Source organism: Primulina tabacum, chromosome 10 (genome assembly GCF_025594145.1).
Source record: "Primulina tabacum isolate GXHZ01 chromosome 10, ASM2559414v2, whole genome shotgun sequence".
In the NCBI taxonomy this organism is placed as follows: domain Eukaryota; kingdom Viridiplantae; phylum Streptophyta; class Magnoliopsida; order Lamiales; family Gesneriaceae; genus Primulina; species Primulina tabacum.
The window spans coordinates 37,901,996-37,920,399 of NC_134559.1; the positions used below are offsets into that span (position 1 = coordinate 37,901,996).

The following is an 18,404-nucleotide window of genomic DNA, read 5'->3' on the forward strand; positions in this document are numbered from 1 at the left end:
ATTCTTATATCCCTCGAGTACGTGTAGAGCGAGCGGCGATGGACAACACGCGGCACTGCTCTCGCCCAATCATAACCATGAAGTTAAGCGTTCTGGCGCGATGGCAGAGGTAGGATGGGTGACCTCCCTGGGAAGACCTCGTGTCGCGACCGTTTACGTTAATTATTGATAAAACAGTCGAAATAATTTTTTTTAATGAGTTAACCGTCTCCGGAGTAATCTGCGTCATACCCTTCCGCACAGAACCGGCTAACGACAACAAAAATCGATAAATGTTCCCATAAAATAGAAAAAAAAAATAAGAAGAAGGAAATATAGAATGTAAAGCTATTATTATGCCTGAGATACGATAAAAAGGAACCGGAATCGAATTTCGAACTTCCTAAGTGGATTTCTCGAGGAAACGAAAGCTTAACAGAAGCGGTAAATCGCAATTTCGAGGGTTTTAGAGAAGGAATTCGGCTAAAATCTCGTCAGCTCATTGCGTAGTAATGAGTCTCGTCCGTTTGCCCGTTTACAATCAAATTAGCCTACAATTTTGTCTAAATCCGGCAATGCCCGAGCTACTTTCATTTCACATGTCTTATCTGGTCCCGATCGAGATTCAGATGATTTGAGCCGAAAATCGTCTTCAACAAGTAATCAAAAATAGAAAAACACGAGAAGGGGTGCAACACGAGGACTTCCCAGGGGGTCACCCATCCAAGTACTGCTCTCGCCCAAGAATGCTTAACTTCGGAGTTCTGATGGGATCCGGTGCATTAGTGCTGGTATGATCGCACCCGACATTGAGTGGGATGTTTATTTTTATATCCCTCGAGTACGTGTGGAGCGGCGGCGATGGACAACACGCGGCACTGCTCTCGCCCAATCATAACTATGAAGTTAAGCGTTCTGGCACGATGGCAGAGCTAGGATGGGTGACCTCCCTGGGAAGACCTCGTGTCGCGACCGTTTATGGAAATAATGGATAAAACAGTCGAAATAATTGTTTTTAATGAGTTAACCGTCTCCGGAGTAATCTGCGTCATACCCTTCCGCACAGAACCGGCTCAGGACAACAAAAATCGATAAATGTTCCCAGAAAATAGAAAAAAAAAATAAGAAGAAGGAAATAACGAATGTTATGCTATTATTATGCCTGAGATACGACAAAATGGAACCGGAATCGAATTTCGAACTTCCTAAGCGGATTTCTCGTGGAAACGAAAGCTTAAGAGAAGCGGTAAATCGCAAATTAGAAGGTCTTAGAGAAGGAATTCGGCTAAAATCTCGTCAGCTCATTGCGTAGTAATGTGTCTCGTCCGTTTGCCCATTTACAATCAAATTAGCCTACAATTTTGTCCAAATCCGGCAGTGCCCGAGCTACTTTCATTTCACATGTCTTATCTGGTCTCGATCGAGATTCAGATGATTTGAGCCGAAAATCGTCTGTCAACAAGTAATCAAAAATAGAAAAACACGAAAAGGGGTGCAACACGAGGACTTCCTAGGGGGTCACCCATTCTAGTACTGCTCTCGCCCAAGCACGCTTAACTTCGGAGTTCTGATGGGATCCATGGCATTAGTGCTGGTATGATCGCACCCGACATTGAGTGGGATGTTTATTCTTATATCCCTCGAGTACGTGTGGAGCGGGCGGCGATGGACAACACGCGGCACTGCTCTCGCCCAATCATAACCATGAAGTTAAGCGTTCTGGCGCGATGGCAGAGGTATGATGGGTGACCTCACTGGGAAGACCTCGTGTCGCGACCGTTTACGTAAATTATGGATAAAACAGTCGAAATAATTGTTTTTAATGAGTTAACCGTCTCCGGAGTAATCTGCGTCATACCCTTCCGCACAAAACCGGCTCACGACAACAAAAATCGATAAATGTTACCTAGAAAATAGAAAAAAAAATAAGAAGAAGGAAATAACGAATGTAAATCTATTATTATGCCTGGGATACGATAAAATGGAACCGGAATCGAATTTCAAACTTCCTAAGCGGATTTCTCGAGGAAACGAAAGCTTAACAGAAGCGTTTAATCGCAAATTAGAGGGTCTTAGAGAAGGAATTCGGCAAAAATCTCGTCAGCTCATTGCGTAGTAATGAGTCTCGTCCGTTTGCCCGTTTACAATCAAATTAGCCTACAATTTTGTCCAAATCTGGCAGTGCCCGAGCTACTTTCATTTCACATGTCTTATCTGGTCCCGATCGAGATTCAGATGATTTGAGCCGAAAATCGTCTGTCAACAAGTAATCAAAAATAGAAAAATACGAAAAGGGGTGCAACACGAGGACTTCCTAGGGGGTCACCCATTCTAGTACTGCTCTCGTCCAAGCACGCTTAACTTCGGAGTTCTGATGGGATCCATGGCATTAGTGCTGGTATGATCGCACCCGACATTGAGTGGGATGTTTATTCTTATATCCCTCGAGTACGTGTGGAGAGGGCGGCGATGGACAACACGCGGCACTGCTCTCGCCCAATCATAACCAAGAAGTTAAGCGTTCTGGCGCGATGGCAGAGGTAGGATGGGTGACCTCCCTGGGAAGACCTCGTGTCGCGACCGTTTACGTAAATTATGGATAAAACAGTCGAAATAATTGTTTTTAATGAGTTAACCGTCTCCGGAGTAATCTGCGTCATACCCTTCCGCACAGAACCGGCTCACGACAACAAAAATCGATAAACGTTCCAAGAAAATAGAAAAAAAAATAAGAAGAACGAAATAACGAATGTAAAGCTATTATTATGCCTGGGATACGATAAAATGGAACCGGAATCGAATTTCGAACTTCCTAAGCGGATTTCTCGAGGAAACGAAAGCTTAATAGAAGCGGTAAATCGCAAATTAGAGGGTCTTAGAGAAGGAATTCGGCTAAAATCTCGTCAGCTCATTGCGTAGTAATGAATCTCGTCCGTTGCCCGTTTACAATCAAATTAGCCCACAATTTTGTCCAAATTCCGGCAGTGCCCGAGCTACTTTCATTTCACATGTCTTATCTGGTCCCGATCGAGATTCAGATGATTTGAGCCGAAAATCGTCTGTCAACAAGTAATCAAAAATAGAAAAACACGAAAAGGGGTGAAACACGAGGACAACCTAGGGGTAAATAACGATGTAAAGCTATTATTATGCCTAGGATACGATAAAATGGAACTGGAATCGAATTTCGAACTTCCTAAGCGGATTTCTCGAGGAAGCGAAAGCTTAACAGAAGCGGTAAATCGAAAATTAGAGGGTTTAGAGAAGGAATTCGTCTAAAATCTCGTCAGCTCATTGCGTAGTAATGAGTCTCGTCCGTTTACCCGTTTACAATCAAATTAGCCTACAATTTTGTCCAAATCCGGCAGTGCCCGAGCTACTTTCATTTCACATGTCTTATCTGGTCCAGATCGAGATTCAGATGATTTGAGCCGAAAATCGTTTGTCAACAAGTAATCAAAAATAGAAAAACACGATAAAGGGTGCAACACGAGGACTTCCAGGGGGTCACCCATCCTAGTACTGCTCTTGCCCAAGCACGCTTAACTTCAGAGTTCTGTTGGGATCCGGTGCATTAGTGCTGGTATGATCGCACCCGACATTGAGTGGGATGTTTATTCTAATATCCCTCGAGTACGTGTGGAGCGGGCGACGATGGACAACACGCGGCACTGCTCTCGCCCTATCATAACCATGAAGTTAAGCGTTCTGGCGCGATGGCAGAGCTAGGATGGGTGACCTCCCTGGAGAGACCTCATGCCGCGACCGGTTACGTAAATTATGGTTAAAACAGTCGAAATAATTGTTTTTAATGAGTTAACCGTCTCCGGAGTAATCTGCGTAATACCCATCCACACAGAACCGGCTCACGACAACAAAAATCGATAAATGTTCCCAGAAAATAGAAAAAAAAAATAAGAAGAAGAAAATAACGAATGTAAAGCTATTATTATGCTTGGTATTCGATAAAATGGAACCGGAATCGAATTTCGAACTTCCTAAGAGGATTTCTCGAGGAAACGAAAGCTTAAGAGAAGAGGTAAATCGCAAATTAGAGGGTCTTAGAGAAGGATTTCGGCTAAAATCTCGTCAGCTCATTGCGTAGTAATGTGTCTCGTCCGTTTGCCCGTTTACAATCAAATTAGCCTACAATTTTGTCCAAATCCGGCAGTGCCCGAGCTACTTTCATTTCACATGTCTTATCTGGTCTCGATCGAGATTCAGATGATTTGAGCCGAAAATCGTCTGTCAACAAGTAATCAAAAATAGAAAAACAAGAAAAAAGGGTGCAACACGAGGACTTCCCAGGAGGTCACCGATCCTAGTACAGCTCTCGTCCAAGCACGCTTAACTTCGGAGTTCTGATGGATCCATGGCATTAGTGCTGGTATGATCGCACCCGACATTGAGTGGGATGTTTATTCTTATATCCCTCGAGTACGTGTGGAGCAAGCGGCGATGGACAACACGCGGCACTGCTCTCGCCCAATCATAACCATGAAGTTAAGCGTTCTTGCGCGATGGCAGAGCTAGGATGGGTGACCTCCCTGAGAAAACCTCGTGTCGCGACCGTTTACGTAAATTATGGATAAAACAGTCGAAATAACTGTTTTTAATGAGTTAACCGTCTCTGGAGTAATCTGCGTCATACCCTTCCGCACAGAACCGGCTCACGACAACAAAAATCGATAAATGTTCCCAGAAATTAGAAAAAAAATAAGAAGAAGAAAATAACGAATGTAAAGCTATTATTATGCCTGAGATACGATAAAATGGAACCGGAATCGAATTTCGAACTTCCTAAGCGGATTTCTCGAGGAAACGAAAGCTTAACAGAAGCGGTAAATCGCAAATAAAGGGTCTTAGAGAAGGAATTCGGCTAAAATCTCGTCAGCTCATTGCGTAGTAATGAGTCTCGTCCGTTTGCCCGTTTACAATCAAATTAGCCTACAATTTTGTCCAAAATCGGCAGTGCCCGAGCTACTTTCATTTCACATGTCTTATCTGGTCCCGATCGAGATTCAGATGATTTGAGCCGAAAATCGTCTGTCAACAAGTAATCAAAAATAGAAAAACACGAAAAGGGGTGCAACACGAGGACTTCCCTGGGGGTCACCCATCCTAGTACTGCTCACGCCCAAGCACGCTTAACTTCGAAATTCTGATGGGATCCGGTGCATTAGTGCTGGTATGATCGCACCCACATTGAGTGGGATGTTTATTCTTATATCCCTCGAGTACGTGTGGAGCGGGCGGCGATGGACAACACGCGGCACTGCTCTCGCCCAATCATAACCATGAAGTTAAGCGTTATGGCGCGATGGTAGAGCTAGGATGGGTGACCTCCCTGGGAAGACCTCGTGTCGCGATCGTTTAAGTAAATTATGGAGAAAACAGTCGAAATAATTGTTTTTAATGAGTTAACCGCCTCCAGAGTAATCTGCGTCATACCCTTCCGCACAGAACCGGCTCACGACAACAAAAATCGATAAACGTTCCCTGAAAATAGAAAAAAAAATAAGAAGAAGGAAATAACGAATGTAAAGCTATTATTATGTCTGGGATACGATAAAATGGAACCGGAATCGAATTTCGAACTTCCTAAGCGGATTTCTCGAGGAAACGAAAGCTTAACAGAAGCGGTAAATAGCAAATTAGAGGGTCTTAGAGAAGGAATTCGGCTAAAATCTCGTCAGCTCATTGCGTAGTAATGAATCTCGTCCGTTGCCCGTTTACAATCAAATTAGGCTACAATTTTGTCCAAATCCGGCAGTGCCCGAGCTACTTTCATTTCACATGTCTTATCTGGTCCCGATCGAGATTCAGATGATTTGAGCCGAAAATCGTCTTTCAACAAGTAATCAAAACAGAAAAACACGAAAAGGGGTGAAACACGAGGACAACCTAGGGGTAAATAACGATGTAAAGCTATTATTATGCCTGAGATACGATAAAATGGAACTGGAATCGAATTTCGAACTTCCTAAGCGGATTTCTCGAGGAAGCGAAAGCTTAACAGAAGCGGTAAAAAGCAAATTAGAGGGTCTTAGAGAAGGAATTCGGCTAAAATCTCGTCAGCTCATTGCGTAGTAATGAGTCTCGTCCGTTTGCCCGTTTACAATCAAATTAGCCTACAATTTTGTCCAAATCCGGCAGTGCCCGAGCTACTTTCATTTCACATGTCTTATCTGGTCCCGATCGAGATTCAGATGATTTGAACCGAAAATCGTTTGTCAACAAGTAATCAAAAATAGAAAAACACGAAAAAGGGTGCAACACGAGGACTTTCCAGGGGGTCACCCATCCTAGTACTGCTCTCGCCTAAGCACGCTTAACTTCGGAGTTCTGTTGGGATCCGGTGCATTAGTGCTGGTATGATCGCACCCGACATTGAGTGGGATGTTTATTCTTATATCCCACGAGTACGTGTGGAGCGGGCGGCGATGGACAACACGCGGCACTGCTTTCGCCCCATCATAACCATGAAGTTAAGCGTTCTGGCGTGATGGCAGAGCTAGGATGGCTGACCTCCCTGCGAAAACCTCGTGTCGCGACCGGTTACGTAAATTATGGTTAAAACAGTCGAAATAATTGTTTTTAATGAGTTAACCGTCTCCGGAGTAATCTGCGTCATACCCATCCGCACAGAACCGGCTCACGACAACAAAAATCGATAAATGTTCCCAGAAAATAGAAAAAAAGAAAAGAAGAAGGAAATAACGAATGTAAAGCTATTATTATGCTTGGGATACGATAAAATGGAACCGGAATCGAATTTCGAACTTCCTAAGCGGATTTCTCGAGGAAACGAAAGCTTAAGAGAAGAGGTAATCGCAAATTAGAGGGTCTTAGAGAAGGATTTTGTCTAAAATCTCGTCAGCTCATTGCGTAGTAATGTGTCTCCTCCGTTTGCCCGTTTACAATCAAATTAGCCTACAATTTTGTCCAAATCTGGCAGTGTCCGAGCTACTTTCATTTCACATGTCTTATCTAGTCTCGATCGAGATTCAGATGATTTGAGCCGAAAATCGTCTGTCAACAAATAATCAAAAATAGAAAAACAAGAAAAGGGGTGCAACACGAGGACTTCCCAGAAGGTCACCGATCCTAGTATTGCTCTCGTCCAAGCACGCTTAACTTCGGAGTTCTGATGGGATCCATGGCATTAGTGCGGGTATGATCGCACCCGACATTGAGTGGGATGTTTATTCTTATATCCCTCGAGTACGTGTGGAGCAAGCGGCGATGGACAACACGCGACACTGCTCTCGCCCAATCATAACCATGAAGTTAAGCGTTCTGGCGCGATGGCAGAGCTAGGATGGGTGACCTCCCTGGGAAGACCTCGTGTCGCGACCGGTTACGTAAATTATGGTTAAACCAGTCGAAATAATTATTTTTAATGAGTTAACCGTATCCGGAGTAATCTGCGTCATACCCTTCCGCACAGAACCGGCTCACGACAACAAAAATCGATAAATGTTCCCCGAAAATAGAAAAAAAATAAGAAGAAGGAAATAACGAATGTAAAGCTATTATTATGCCTGGGATACGATAAAATGGAACCGGAATCGAATTTCGAACTTCCTAAGCGGATTTCTCGAGGAAACAAAAGCTTAAGAGAGAGGTAAATCGCAATTAAAGGGTCTTAGAGAAGGATTTCGGCTAAAATCTCATCAGCTCATTGCGTAGAAATGTGTCTCGTCCGTTTGCCCGTTTACAATCAAATTAGCCAACAATTTTGTCCAAATCCGGCAGTGCCCGAGCTACTTTCATTTCACATGTCTTATCTGGTCCCAATCGAGATTCAGATTATTTGAGCCGAAAATCGTCTGTCAACAAGTAATCAAAATAGAAAAACACGAAAAGGGGTGCAACACGAGGACTTCCCAGGAGGTAAGCCATCCTAGTACTGCTCTCGCCCAAGCACGCTTAACTTCGGAGTTCTAATGGGATCCGGTGGATTAGTGCTGGTATGATCGCACCTGACATTGAGTGGGATGTTTATTCTTATATCTCTCGAGTACGTGTGGAGCGGGCGGCGATGGACAACACGCGGCACTGCTCTCGCCCAATCATAACCATGAAGTTAAGCGTTCTGGCGCGATTGCAGAGCTAGGATGGGTGACCTCCCTGGGAAGACCTCGTGTCGCGACCGTTTACGTAAATTATGGATAAAACAGTCGAAATAATTGTTTTTAATGAGTTAACCGTCTCCGGAGTAATCTGCGTCCTACCCTTCCGCACAGAACCGGTTCACGACAACAAAAATCGATAAATGTTCGAAGAAAATAGAAAAAAAAATAAGAACAAGGAAAATAACGAATGTAAAGCTATTATTATGACTGGGATACGATAAAATGGAACCGGAATCGAATTTCGAACTTCCTAAGCAGGATTTCCCGAGGAAACGAAAGCTTAACAGAAGCGTTAAATCGCAAATTAGAGGGTCTTAGAGAAGGAATTCGGCTAAATTCTCGTCAGCTCATTGCGTAGTAATGAGTCTCGTCTGTTTGCTCGTTTACAATCAAATTAGCCTACAATTTTGTCCAAATCTGGCAGTGGCCGAGCTACTTTCATTTCACATGTCTTATCTGGTCCCGATCGAGATTCAGATGATTTGAGCCGAAAATCGTCTGTCAACAAGTAATCAAAAATAGAAAAACCCGAAAAGGGGTACAACACGAGAACTTCCTAGGAGGTCACCCATCCTAGTACTGCTCTCGCCCAAGCACGCTTAACTTCAAAGTTCTGATGGGATCCGGTGCATTAGTGCTGGTATGATCGCACCCGACATTGAGTGGGATGTTTATTCTTATATCCCTCGAGTACGTGTGGAGCAGGGTGGCGATGGACAACACGCGGCACTGCTCTCGCCCAATCATAACCACGAAGTTAAGCGTTCTGGCGCGATGGCAGAGGTAGGATGGGTGACCTCCCTGGGAAGACCTCGTGTCGCGATCGTTTACGTAAATTATGGATAAAACAGTCGAAATAATTGTTTTAAATTAGTTAACCGTCTCCGGAGTAATCTGCGTCATACCATTCCGCACAGAACCGGCTCACGACAACAAAAATCGATAAATGTTCCCAGAAAATAGAAAAAAAAATAAGAAGAAGGAATCAACGAATGTAAAGCTACTATTATGCCTGGGATACGATAAAATGGAACCGGAATCGAATTTCGAACTTCCTAAGCGGATTTCTCGAGGAAACGAAAGCTTAATAGAAGCGGTAAATCGCAAATTAGAGGGTCTTAGAGAAGGAATTTGGCTAAAATCTCGTCAGCTCATTGCGTAGTAATGAGTCTCGTCCGTTTGCCCGTTTACAATCAAATTAGCCTACAATTTTGTCCAAATCCGGCAGTGCCCGAGCTACTTTCATTTCACATGTCTTATCTGGTCCCGATCGAGATTCAGATGATTTGAGCCGAAAATCGTCTGTCAACAAGTAATCAAAAATAGAAAAACCCGAAAAGGGGTGCAACACGAGGACTTCCCAGGAGGTCACCCATCCTAGTACTTGCTCTCTCCCAAGCACGCTTGATTTCAGAGTTCTGATGGGATCATGTGCATTAGTGCTGTTATGATCGCACCCGACATTGAGTGGGATGTTTATTCTTATATCCCTCGAGTACGTGTGGAGCGGGTGGCGATGGACAACACGCGGCACTGCTCTCGCCCAATCATAACCACGAAGTTAAGCGTTCTGGCGCGATGGCAGAGGTAGGATGGGTGACCTCCCTGGGAAGACCTCGTGTCGCGATCGTTTACGTAAATTATGGATAAAACAGTCGAAATAATTATTTTTAATTAGTTAAACATCTCCGGAGTAATCTGCGTCATACCCTTCCGCACAGAACCGGTGCACGACAACAAAAATCGATAAATGTTCCCAGAAAATAGAAAAAAAATAAGAAGAAGGAAATAACGAATGTAAAGCTATTATTATGCCTGGGATACGATAAAATGGAACCGGAATCGAATTTCGAACTTCCTAAGCGGATTTCTCGAGGAAACGAAAGCTTAACAGAAGCGGTAAATCGCAAATTAGAGGGTCTTAGAGAAGGAATTCGGCTAAAATCTCGTCAGCTCATTGCGTAGTAATGAGTCTCGTCCGTTTGCCCGTTTACAATCAAATTAGCCTACAATTTTGTCCAAATCCGACAGTGCCCGAGCTACTTTCATTTCACATGTCATATTTGGTCCCGATCAAGATTCAGATGATATGAGCCGAAAATCGTCTGTCAACAAGTAATCAAAAATAGAAAACACGAAAAAGGGTGCAACACAAGGACTTCCCAGGGGGTCACCCATCCTAGTATTGCTCTCGCCCAAGCATACTTAACTTCGGAGTTCTGATGGGATCCGGTGCATTAGTGCTGGTATGATCGCACCCGACATTGAGTGGGATGTTTATTCTTATATCCCTCGAGTACGTGTGGAGCGGACGGCGATGGACAACACGCGGCACTGCTTTCGCCCAATCATAACCACGAAGTTAAGCGTTCTGGCGCGATGGCAGAGGTAGGATGGGTGACCTCCCTGGGAAGACCTCGTGTCGCGATCGTTTACGTAAATTATGGATAAAACAGTCGAAATAAATTTTTTAAATTAGTTAACCGTCTCCGGAGTAATCTGCGTCATACCCTTCCGTACAGAACCGGCTCACGACAACAAAAATCGATAAATGTTCCCAGAAAATAGAAAAAAAAAATAAGAAGAAGGAAATAACGAATGTAAAGCTATTATTAAGCTTGGGATACGATAAAATGGAACCAGAATCGAATTTCGAACTTCCTAAGCGGATTTCTCGATGAAATGAAAGCTTAACAGAAGCGGTAAATCGCAAATTAGAGGGTCTTAGAGAAGGAATTCGGCTTAAATCTCGTCAGCTCATTGCGTAGTAATGAGTCCCGTCCGTTTGCCCGTTTACAATCAAATTAGCCTACAATTTTGTCCAAATCTGGCAGTGCCCGAGCTACTTTCATTTCACATGTCTTATCTGGTCCCGATCGAGATTCGGATGATTTGAGCCGAAAATCGTCTGTCAACAAGTAATCAAAAATAGAAAAACACGAAAAAGGGTGCAACACGAGGACTTCTCAGGGTGTCACCCATCCTAGTACTTCTCTCGCCCAAGCACGCTTAACTTCGGAGTTCTGATGGGATCCGGTGCATTAGTGCTGGTATGATCGCACCCGACATTGAGTGGGATGTTTATTCTTATATCCCTCGCGTACGTGTGGAGCGGGCGGCGATGGACAACACGCGGCACTGCTCTCGCCCAAGCATAAACATGAAGTTAAGCGTTCTGGCGCGATGGCAGAGCTAGGATGGGTGACCTCCCTGGGAAGACCTCGTGTCGCGACCGTTTACGTAAATTATGGATAAAACAGTCAAAATAATTGTTTTTAATGAGTTAACCGTCTCCGGAGTAATCTGCGTCATACCCTTCCGCACAGAACCGACTAACGACAACAAAAATCGATAAATGTTCACGAAAAATAGAAAAAAAAATAAGAAGAAGGAATCAACGAATGTAAAGCTATTATTATGCCTGAGATACGATAAAATGGAACCGGAATCGAATTTCGAACTTCCTAAGCGGATTTCTCGAGGAAACGAAAGCTTAACATAAGCGTTAAATCGCAAATTAGAGGGTCTTAGAGAAGGAATTCGGCTAAAATCTCGTCAGCTCATTGCGTAGTAATGAGTCTCGTCCGTTTGCTCGTTTACAATCAAATTAGCCTACAATTTTGTCCAAATCCGGCAGTGCCCGAGCTACTTTCATTTCACATGTCTTATCTGGTCCCGATCGAGATTCAGATGATTTGAGCCGAAAATCGTCTGTCAACAAGTAATCAAAAATAGAAAAACCCGAAAAGGGGTGCAACACGAGAACTTCCTAGGAGGTCACCCATCCTAGTACTCCTCTCGCCCAAGCAAGCTTGACTTCAGAGTTCTGATGGGATCCGGTGCATTAGTGCTGGTATGATCGCACCCGACATTGAGTGGGATGTTTATTCTTATATCCCTCAAGTACGTGTGGAGCAGGTGGCGCTGGACAACACGCGGCACTGCTCTCGCCCAATCATAACCACGAAGTTAAGCATTCTGGCTCGATGGCAGAGGTAGGATGGGTGACCTCCCTGGGAAGACCTCGTGTCACGATCGTTTACGTAAATTATGGATAAAACAGTCGAAAAAATTGTTTTTAATTAGTTAACCATCTCCGGAGTAATCTGCGTCATACCCTTCCGCACAGAACCGGCGCACGACAACAAAAATCGATAAATGTTCCCAGAAAATAGAAAAAAAATAAGAAGAAGAAAATAACGAATGTAAAGCTATTATTATGCCTGGGATACGATAAAATGGAACCGGAATCGAATTTCGAACTTCCTAAGCGGATTTCTCGAGGAAACGAAAGCTTAACAGAAGCGGTAAATCGCAAATTAGAGGGTTTTAGAGAAGGAATTCGGCTAAAATCTCGTCAGCTCATTGCGTAGTAATGAGTCTCGTCCGTTTGTCCGTTTACAATCAAATTAGCCTACAATTTTGTCCAAATCCGGCAGTGCCCGAGCTACTTTCATTTCACATGTCTTATTTGGTCCCGATCGAGATTCAGATGATTTAAGCCGAAAATCGTCTGTCAACAAGTAATCAAAAATAAAAAAACACGAAAAAAGATGCAACACAAGGAGACTTCCCCGGGGGTCACCCATCCTAGTACTGCTCTCGCCCAAGCACGCTTCACTTCAAAGTTCTGATGGGATCCGGTGCATTAGTGCTGGTATGATTGGCACACGACATTGAGTGGGATGTTTATTCTTATATCCCTCAAGTACGTGTGGAGCGGGCGGCGATGGACAACACGCGGCACTGCTTTCGCCCAATCATAACCACGAAGTTAAGCGTTCTGGCGCGATGGCAGAGGTAGTATGGTGACCTCCCTAGGGGAAGACCTCGGGTCGCGATCGTTACTTAAATTATGGATAAAATAGTCGAAATAATTGTTTAAAGTAGTTAACCGTCTCCGGAGTAATCTGCGTCATACCCTCCGCACAGAACGGCTCACTCAACAAAAATCGATAAATGTTCCCAGAAATAGAAAAAAAATAAGAAGAAGGAATCAACGAATGTAAAGCTATTATTATACCTGGGATATGATAAAATTGAACCGGATCGAATTTTGGAACTTCTAAGCGGATTTCTCGAGGAAACGAAAGCTTAACAGAGCGTTTAATCGCAAATTAGAGGGGCTTAGAGAAGAATTCGGCACAAAATCTCGTCATCTCATTGCGTAGTAATGAGTCTCGTCCGTTTGCCTCGTTTACAATCAAATTAGCCTACAATTTTGTCCAAATCCGGCAGTGCCCGAGCTACTTTCATTTCACATGTCTTATCTGGTCCCGATCGAGATTCAGAAGATTTGAGCCGAAAATCGTCTGTCAACAGTAATCAAAATAGAAAAACCCGAAAAAGGGTGGCAACACGAGGACTTCCCAGAGGTCACCCATCCTAGTACTGCTCTCTCTCCCAAGCACGCTTGATTTCGGAATTCTGATGGGATCATGTGCATTAGTGCTGGTATGATCGCACCCACATTGAGTGGGATGTTTATTTCTTATATCCCTCGAGTACGTGTGGAGCGGGCTGGCGATGGACAACACGCGGCACTGCTCTCGCCCAATCATAACCACGAAGTTAAGCGTTCTGGCGCGATGACAGAGGTAGGATGGGTGACCTCCCTGGGAAGACCTCGTGTCGCGATCGTTTACGTAAATTATGGATAAAACAGTCGAAATAATTATTTTTAATTAGTTAAACATCTCCGGAGTAATCTGCGTCATACCCTTCCGCACAGAACCGGCGCACGACAACAAAAATCGATAAATGTTCCAAGAAAATAGAAAAAAAATAAGAAGAAGGAAATAACGAATGTAAAGCTATTATTATGCCTGGGACACGATAAAATGGAACCGGAATCGAATTTCAAACTTCCTAAGCGGATTTCTCGAGGAAACGAAAGCTTAACAGAAGCGTTTAATCGCAAATTAGAAGGTCTTAGAGAAGGAATTCGGCTAAAATCTCGTCAGCTCATTGCGTAGTAATGAGTTTCGTCCGGTTGCCCGTTTACAATCAAATTAGCCTACAATTTTGTCCAAATCCGGCAGTGCCCGAGCTACTTTCATTTTACAGGTATTATTTGGTCCCGATCGAGATTCAGATGATTTGAGCCGAAAATCGTCTGTCAACAAGTAATCAAAAATAGAAAAACACGATAAAGGGTGCAACACAAGGACTTCCCAGGGGGTCACCCATCCTAGTATTGCTCTCGCCCAAGCATACTTAACTTCGGAGTTCTGATGGGATCCGGTGCATTAGTGCTGGTATGATCGCACCCGACATTGAGTGGGATGTTTTAGTCTTATATCCCTCGAGTACGTGTGGAGCGGACGGCGATGGACAACACGCGGCACTGCTTTCGCCCAATCATAACCACGAAGTTAAGCGTTCTGGCGCGATGGCAGAGGTAGGATGGGTGACCTCCCTGGAAGACCTCGTGTCGCGATCGTTTACGTAAATTATGGATAAAACAGTCGAAATAAATTGTTTTAAATTAGTTAACCAGTCTCCGGAGTAATCTGCGTCATACCCTTCCGCACAGAACCGGCTCACGACAACAAAAATCGATAAATGTTCCCAGAAAATAGAAAAAAAAATAAGAAGAAGGAAATAACGAATGTAAAGCTATTATTAGCCTGGGATACGATAAAATGGAACCAGAATCGAATTTCGAACTTCCTAAGCGGATTTTCTCGATGAAATGAAAGCTTAACAGAAGCGGTAAATCGCAAATTAGAGGGTCTTAGAGAAGGAATTCGGCTAAAATCTCGTCAGCTCATTGCGTAGTAATGAGTCTCGTCCGTTTGCCCGTTTACATCAAATTAGCCTACAATTTTGTCCAAATCGGCAGTGCCCGAGCTACTTTCATTTCACATGTCTTATCTGGTCCCGATCGAGATTCGGATGATTTGAGCCGAAAATCGTCTGTCAACAAGTAATCAAAAAATAGAAAAACACGAAAAAGGGTGCAACACGAGGACTTCTCAGGGTGTCACCCATCCTAGTACTGCTCGCGCCCAAGCACGCTTACTTCGGAGTTCTGATGGGATCAGGTGCATTAGTGCTGGTATGATCGCACCCGACATTGAGTGGGATGTTTATTCTTATATCCCTCGCGTACGTGTGGAGCGGCGGCGATGGACAACACGCGGCAACTGCTCTCGCCCAATCATAAACCATGAAGTTAAGCGTTCTGGCGCGATGGGCAGAGGCTAGGATGGGTGACCTCCCTGGGAAGACCTCGTTCGCGACCGTTTACGTAAATTATGGATAAAACAGTCGAAAATAATTGTTTTTAATGAGTTAACCGTCTCCGGAGTAATCTGCGTCATACCCTTCCGCACAGAACCGCCTAACGACAACAAAAATCGATAAATGTTCACAGAAAATAGAAAAAAAAATAAGAAGAAGGAATCAACGAATGTAAAGCTATTATTATGCCTGAGATACGATAAAATGGAACCGGAATCGAATTTCGAACTTCCTAAGCGGATTTCTCGATGAAATGAAAGCTTAACAGAAGCGGTAAATCGCAAATTAGAGGGTCTTAGAGAAGGAATTCGGCTTAAATCTCGTCAGCTCATTGCGTAGAATGAGTCTCGTCCGTTTGCCCGTTTACAATCAAATTAGCCTACAATTTTGTCCAAATCCGACAGTGCCCGAGCTACTTTCATTTCACATGTCTTATTTGGTCCCGATCGAGATTCAGATGATTTGAGCCGAAAATCGTCTGTCAACAAGTAATCAAAACTAGAAAAACACGAAAAAATGTGCAACACGAGGAACTACCCAGGGGGTCACCCATCCTAGTACTGCTCTCGCCCAAGCACGCTTAACTTCGGAGTTCTGATGGGATCCGGTGCATTAGTGCTGGTATGATCGCACCCGACATTGAGTGGGATGTTTATTCTTATATCCCTCGAGTACGTGTGGAGCGGGCGGCGATGGACAACACGCGGCACTGCTTTCGCCCAATCATAACCACGAAGTTTAGCGTTTTGGCGCGATGGCAGAGGTAGTATGGGTGACCTCCCTGAGAAGACCTCGTGTCGCGATCGTTTACGTAAATTATGGATAAAACAGTCGAAATAATTGTTTTAAATTAGTTAACCGTCTCCGGAGTAATCTGCCCTTCCGCACAGAACCGGCTCACGACAACAAAAATCGATAAATGTTCCCAGATAATAGAAAAAAAAATAAGAAGAAGGAAATAACGAATGTAAAGCTATTATTAGGCCTGGGATACGATAAAATGGAACCGGAATCGAATTTCGAACTTCCTAAGCGGATTTCTCGATGAAATGAAAGCTTAACAGAAGCGGTAAATCGCAAATTAGAGGGTCTTAGAGAAGGAATTCGGCTTAAATCTCGTCAGCTCATTGCGTAGTAATGAGTCCCGTCCGTTTGCCCGTTTACAATCAAATTAGCCTACAATTTTGTCCAAATCCGGCAGTGCCCGAGCTACTTTCATTTCACATGTCCTTATCTGGTCCCCGATCGAGATTCAGATGATTTGAGCCGAAAATCGTCTGTCAACAAGTAATCAAAATAGAAAAACCCGAAAAAAGGTGTGCAACACGAGGACTCCCAGGAGTGTCAACCCATCCTAGTACTGCTCTCTCCCAAGCACGCTTGATTTCAGAGTTCTGATGGGATCATGTGCATTAGTGCTGTTATGATCGCACCCGACATTGAGTGGGATGTTTATTCTTATATCCCTCGAGTACGTGTGGAGCGGGCGGCGATGGACAACACGCGGCACTGCTTCGCCCAATCATAACCACGAAGTTAAGCGTTCTGGCGCGATGGCAGAGTAGGATGGGTGACCTCCCTGGAAGACCTCGTGTCGCGACGTTTACGTAAATTATGGATAAAACAGTCGAAATAATTGTTTTTAATAGTTAACCGTCTCCGGAGTAATCTGCGTCATACCCTTCCGCACAGAACCGGCTCACGACAACAAAAATCGATAAATGTTCCCAGAAAATAGAAAAAAAATAAGAAGAAGGAAATAACGAATGTAAAGCTATTATTATGCCTGGGATACGATAAAATGGAACCGGAATCGAATTTCGAACTTCCTAAGCGGATTTCTCGAGGAAACGAAAGCTTAACAGAAGCGGTAAATCGCAAATTAGAGGGTCTTAGAGAAGGAATTCGGCTAAAATCTCGTCAGCTCATTGCGTAGTAATGAGTCTCGTCCGTTTGCCCGTTTACAATCAAATTAGCCTACAATTTTGTCCAAATCCGGCAGTGCCCGAGCTACTTTCATTTCACATGTCTTATCTGGTCCGATCGAGATTCAGATGATTTGAGCCGAAAATCGTCTGTCAACAAGTAATCAAAAATAAAAAACACGAAAAAGGGTGCAACACGAGGACTTCCCAGGGGTCACCCATCCTAGTACTGCTCTCGCCCAAGCACGCTTAACTTCGGAGTTCTGATGGGATCCGGTGCATTAGTGGGTATGATCGCACCCGACATTGAGTGGGATGTTTATTCTTATATCCCTCGAGTACGTGTGGAGCGGGCGGCGATGGACAACACGCGGCACTGCTCTCGCCCAATCATAACCACGAAGTTAAGCGTTCTGGCGCGATGGCAGAGGTAGGATGGGTGACCTCCCTGGGAAGACCTCGTGTCGCGATCGTTTACGTAAATTATGGATAAAACAGTCGAAATAATTGTTTTTAATAGTTAACCGTCTCCGGAGTAATCTGCGTCATACCCTTCCGCACAGAACCGGCTCACGACAACAAAAATCGATAAATGTTCCCAGAAAATAGAAAAAAAAATAGAAGGAAAACGAAAAAGTGTAAAGCTATTATTATGCCTGGGATACGATAAAATGGAACCGGAATCGAATTTCGAACTTCCTAAGCGGATTTCTCGAGGAAACGAAAGCTTAACAGAAGCGGTAAATCGCAAATTAGAGGGTCTTAGAGAAGGAATTCGGCTAAAATCTCGTCAGCTCATTGCGTAGTAATGAGTCTCGTCCGTTTGCCCGTTTACAATCAAATTAGCCTACAATTTTGTCCAAATCCGGCAGTGCCCGAGCTACTTTCATTTCACATGTCTTATCTGGTCCCGATCGAGATTCAGATGATTTGAGCCGAAAATCGTCTGTCAACAAGTAATCAAAAATAGAAAAACACGAAAAAGGGTGCAACACGAGGACTTCCAGGGGTCACCCATCCTAGTACTGCTCTCGCCCAAGCACGCTTAACTTCGGAGTTCTGATGGGATCCGGTGCATTAGTGCTGGTATGATCGCACCCGACATTGAGTGGGATGT

General features: G+C 44.0%; 17 non-coding genes and 5 pseudogenes across 17 annotated transcripts; all 22 read right to left on the reverse strand.

The window, feature by feature from the left end:
- Positions 1 to 665: 665 nt before the first annotated feature.
- On the reverse strand, positions 666 to 784 carry LOC142513733 (5S ribosomal RNA). The gene has a single exon (XR_012809663.1). It is a non-coding gene; the product is annotated as a 5S ribosomal RNA (ribosomal RNA).
- A 684-nt stretch (positions 785 to 1,468) lies between these two features.
- On the reverse strand, positions 1,469 to 1,587 carry LOC142515705 (5S ribosomal RNA). Its single transcript, XR_012811536.1, has one exon. It is a non-coding gene; the product is annotated as a 5S ribosomal RNA (ribosomal RNA).
- A 685-nt stretch (positions 1,588 to 2,272) lies between these two features.
- On the reverse strand, positions 2,273 to 2,391 carry LOC142516780 (5S ribosomal RNA). The gene has a single exon (XR_012812556.1). It is a non-coding gene; the product is annotated as a 5S ribosomal RNA (ribosomal RNA).
- Positions 2,392 to 3,458: 1,067 nt separating this feature from the next.
- On the reverse strand, positions 3,459 to 3,576 carry LOC142517254 (5S ribosomal RNA). Its single transcript, XR_012813009.1, has one exon. It is a non-coding gene; the product is annotated as a 5S ribosomal RNA (ribosomal RNA).
- Positions 3,577 to 4,262: 686 nt separating this feature from the next.
- LOC142511050 (5S ribosomal RNA) lies at positions 4,263 to 4,380 on the reverse strand (annotated as a pseudogene).
- A 682-nt stretch (positions 4,381 to 5,062) lies between these two features.
- LOC142514058 (5S ribosomal RNA) lies at positions 5,063 to 5,181 on the reverse strand. Its single transcript, XR_012809971.1, has one exon. It is a non-coding gene; the product is annotated as a 5S ribosomal RNA (ribosomal RNA).
- A 1,065-nt stretch (positions 5,182 to 6,246) lies between these two features.
- LOC142515275 (5S ribosomal RNA) lies at positions 6,247 to 6,365 on the reverse strand. Its single transcript, XR_012811129.1, has one exon. It is a non-coding gene; the product is annotated as a 5S ribosomal RNA (ribosomal RNA).
- A 683-nt stretch (positions 6,366 to 7,048) lies between these two features.
- Positions 7,049 to 7,167, reverse strand: LOC142509492 (5S ribosomal RNA). The gene has a single exon (XR_012807663.1). It is a non-coding gene; the product is annotated as a 5S ribosomal RNA (ribosomal RNA).
- A 680-nt stretch (positions 7,168 to 7,847) lies between these two features.
- Positions 7,848 to 7,966, reverse strand: LOC142514761 (5S ribosomal RNA). Its single transcript, XR_012810638.1, has one exon. It is a non-coding gene; the product is annotated as a 5S ribosomal RNA (ribosomal RNA).
- Positions 7,967 to 8,652: 686 nt separating this feature from the next.
- LOC142514335 (5S ribosomal RNA) lies at positions 8,653 to 8,771 on the reverse strand. The gene has a single exon (XR_012810232.1). It is a non-coding gene; the product is annotated as a 5S ribosomal RNA (ribosomal RNA).
- A 685-nt stretch (positions 8,772 to 9,456) lies between these two features.
- Positions 9,457 to 9,576, reverse strand: LOC142511311 (5S ribosomal RNA; annotated as a pseudogene).
- Positions 9,577 to 10,258: 682 nt separating this feature from the next.
- Positions 10,259 to 10,377, reverse strand: LOC142514835 (5S ribosomal RNA). The gene has a single exon (XR_012810712.1). It is a non-coding gene; the product is annotated as a 5S ribosomal RNA (ribosomal RNA).
- Positions 10,378 to 11,062: 685 nt separating this feature from the next.
- On the reverse strand, positions 11,063 to 11,181 carry LOC142513349 (5S ribosomal RNA). The gene has a single exon (XR_012809301.1). It is a non-coding gene; the product is annotated as a 5S ribosomal RNA (ribosomal RNA).
- A 684-nt stretch (positions 11,182 to 11,865) lies between these two features.
- Positions 11,866 to 11,984, reverse strand: LOC142514808 (5S ribosomal RNA). Its single transcript, XR_012810685.1, has one exon. It is a non-coding gene; the product is annotated as a 5S ribosomal RNA (ribosomal RNA).
- Positions 11,985 to 12,667: 683 nt separating this feature from the next.
- On the reverse strand, positions 12,668 to 12,789 carry LOC142511648 (5S ribosomal RNA; annotated as a pseudogene).
- A 676-nt stretch (positions 12,790 to 13,465) lies between these two features.
- Positions 13,466 to 13,585, reverse strand: LOC142512696 (5S ribosomal RNA; annotated as a pseudogene).
- Positions 13,586 to 14,269: 684 nt separating this feature from the next.
- LOC142514836 (5S ribosomal RNA) lies at positions 14,270 to 14,388 on the reverse strand. Its single transcript, XR_012810713.1, has one exon. It is a non-coding gene; the product is annotated as a 5S ribosomal RNA (ribosomal RNA).
- Positions 14,389 to 15,073: 685 nt separating this feature from the next.
- On the reverse strand, positions 15,074 to 15,191 carry LOC142508703 (5S ribosomal RNA). Its single transcript, XR_012806907.1, has one exon. It is a non-coding gene; the product is annotated as a 5S ribosomal RNA (ribosomal RNA).
- Positions 15,192 to 15,877: 686 nt separating this feature from the next.
- LOC142515536 (5S ribosomal RNA) lies at positions 15,878 to 15,997 on the reverse strand. The gene has a single exon (XR_012811377.1). It is a non-coding gene; the product is annotated as a 5S ribosomal RNA (ribosomal RNA).
- A 680-nt stretch (positions 15,998 to 16,677) lies between these two features.
- LOC142512786 (5S ribosomal RNA) lies at positions 16,678 to 16,797 on the reverse strand (annotated as a pseudogene).
- A 676-nt stretch (positions 16,798 to 17,473) lies between these two features.
- Positions 17,474 to 17,589, reverse strand: LOC142508311 (5S ribosomal RNA). The gene has a single exon (XR_012806531.1). It is a non-coding gene; the product is annotated as a 5S ribosomal RNA (ribosomal RNA).
- Positions 17,590 to 18,270: 681 nt separating this feature from the next.
- Positions 18,271 to 18,387, reverse strand: LOC142514235 (5S ribosomal RNA). The gene has a single exon (XR_012810139.1). It is a non-coding gene; the product is annotated as a 5S ribosomal RNA (ribosomal RNA).
- Between the last annotated feature and the right edge of the window lie 17 nt (positions 18,388 to 18,404).